The sequence below is a fragment of the Sinocyclocheilus anshuiensis genome, unplaced genomic scaffold (genome assembly GCF_001515605.1).
Source record: "Sinocyclocheilus anshuiensis isolate Anshui unplaced genomic scaffold, SAMN03320099.WGS_v1.1 scaffold1472, whole genome shotgun sequence".
NCBI classification, from domain to species: domain Eukaryota; kingdom Metazoa; phylum Chordata; class Actinopteri; order Cypriniformes; family Cyprinidae; genus Sinocyclocheilus; species Sinocyclocheilus anshuiensis.
The window spans coordinates 586,537-586,899 of NW_015542453.1; the positions used below are offsets into that span (position 1 = coordinate 586,537).

Below are 363 nucleotides of genomic sequence, written 5' to 3' on the forward strand. Positions count from 1 at the left end.
TCTGAGAACGCCCTCATTGGGTTTTTTTTTTTTTTGTTGTTTTTTTTACACTTGCCATTGCATCTTCATTGAATTTTTGTACCCCCTCATACATGAAAATTACTAGTCTACACTTATTTTAGGGACCAGTGGTGTAGCTTTCATGTTTATCTTGTATTTTCATGTGGTTGTACCATTTTTGTTTCTCATCTGACCCAGGGGGGCCAAAATAAAGAACATGGAGAAATGTTCAACTACAATGGTTAGTTTTCTTGTAAAAACTCTCATAATTGACTACCTTAACTCAGGGGATTATTATTATTATTATTATTATTATTATTATTATTATTATTATTATTATTATTATTATTATTATTATTATTC

The 363-nt window shown here is 28.7% G+C and overlaps 1 protein-coding gene across 1 annotated transcript in view; it reads right to left on the reverse strand.

Moving 5' to 3' along the window:
- LOC107693731 (zinc finger protein 414-like) overlaps positions 1 to 363 on the reverse strand; it is a 30,549-nt gene that overhangs the window by 22,279 nt on the left and 7,907 nt on the right. The window lies entirely within an intron of this gene.